The sequence below is a fragment of the Pteropus vampyrus genome, unplaced genomic scaffold (genome assembly GCF_000151845.1).
Source record: "Pteropus vampyrus isolate Shadow unplaced genomic scaffold, Pvam_2.0 Scaffold158, whole genome shotgun sequence".
Classification (NCBI taxonomy): domain Eukaryota; kingdom Metazoa; phylum Chordata; class Mammalia; order Chiroptera; family Pteropodidae; genus Pteropus; species Pteropus vampyrus.
In genome coordinates, this window is record NW_011888939.1 from 1587221 (window position 1) to 1588869 (window position 1649).

Sequence of the window (1649 nt, forward strand, 5' to 3'; positions counted from 1 at the left end):
GGGTGTCACTTGTCCCTGGTGTTTTCGGATGCACATCCAGACCTGGGGAATGGCTTACTGTTCCCAGCCGGGTTTCGTTTGAGAGGACAGCTAGTTTGAGAGACGCGGTTTGCTTCGCGGTGGAGCGCTTTCTCTCTCCGAGGCAGGCGGCCACTAGAGTGGACATCTAGTGTCAGTGTCCGACAGCTGAGAGGAGCCCACTGGCCTCTTCTCTCCAGCCTGGTCTCCAGAATGTTCCCAGGATAATGTAGATCTCGGTGAGGGACAGCGGGACCCTGGGTCTTTTTTCCGGCACATTCCCTCGTCCCAGAGATGGACACGCTGGGTGTGCAAAGAGCAGTGGTAGCCGGAAGGGCAAGTGACTTGACCTGAAGGGCCGTCCTAAGAGACAGTGGTGAAAATAGCCGTGTCTGGGCTCGAAGATCTTTCTGAGAGAGCCAGGCAGACCCCGAAGGCAGCCCCCCACTTCGCCCCCGACGACTGGCTGTGGACACTGCCCCGCAGCCTCTCTCTCAGCGTCCACCCTGTGCGGAATCGCTTCCGGGGTCTGCAAGTGAGGAATAGGGGAGACTTTCCTCCGGGGCTGGAGCTTTTCACTGACTTAGGAACATTCTGGGGCACCGCAAACTAGGAGGAGGTGGAGGGTGGTTGAGGGGGGGACACCAGACCTGATGGCTTCTCCACATAACGTCGCCAAAGTTATAAGGGACACAAGAGGGGCACGGTAAGACGAGGGTGTGACCGTGCTCGCCCCGAAGAGGTGCATCTGGGGCCCACGCACCCGGCAGCTCCTCCGTCCACCTGCCCGAGCCCTTTAATTCCCCAGAGCGGCTACTAATCCAGGGCTGACTCTCCATTCCAAAAGGGAAGCGTGAGGCTTAGTTATTCGGTGTGGACCTTTCTTTCCTAAGAGGCCTTAAGCTCGAAGCCTTGTCGGGCTTTGCAAGGCATCCGGGACAGCTGGCAGGACACAAAGGTTTTCCTCGGGGGTCTGAGCGAAGTCTGTTTCCTTCCCTAGAAGCAGTAGGGTGGGCGGAGGGCCTTCGGAACTTGGGGAGGTCTGAGCACCGGGAGGGAGAGAGCGGAGCCTGAAAGGGACCGAGTGCCCATTAGATGGACGTGTGTGTGGCGGGGTCGGGGGGACAGGCCTGGCCAGGGGCCTTGGCCTCCGCCTCTGTGCTCAGGGTTTGCCGTCTTCCAGCCCTCGCGCTCCGTTCGGTGGCTCCGGGGACGTCCAGGCACTGTTGCTGGAGGCGGGCCTGAGCCAGGAGGCCTGAAGTGACCTTTCTCTTTCCACGCCAGGCCTCCATTCCTGGGTGGAGGCGCCCAGGGCTCACCTCGACTGCAGTCGAGCGGACCCGGGCAGGCGTGCAGGCTCTGCCACTTTCCAGGGTGTGACGGGGGCCACTCGGACCCTTGGTTTCCTCATCTGAAAACTGGGGCCAGTCACAGTGTTTGCGCCGTGGGTATTGCGAGAGTCGTGGGAGATGACATTTGTCAAGCAGCCGGCACTACGCCAAGCCCACCGTGAAATTCTTAACGCAAGTCGCTTTCGCCTCTGGCGTTACTGCTGTGACTGCCACTCGCGGCAGGGGAGGGAGCGATGGCATCTATTACGACCTGACAATCGTGGCTGAAACTGCAGAATT

The 1649-nt window shown here is 60.2% G+C and overlaps 1 protein-coding gene across 1 annotated transcript in view; it reads left to right on the top strand.

Moving 5' to 3' along the window:
• Nucleotides 1-1649, top strand: part of FAM78A (family with sequence similarity 78 member A) — a 14567-nt gene that overhangs the window by 2095 nt on the left and 10823 nt on the right. The gene's annotated exons all lie outside the window — the stretch shown is intronic.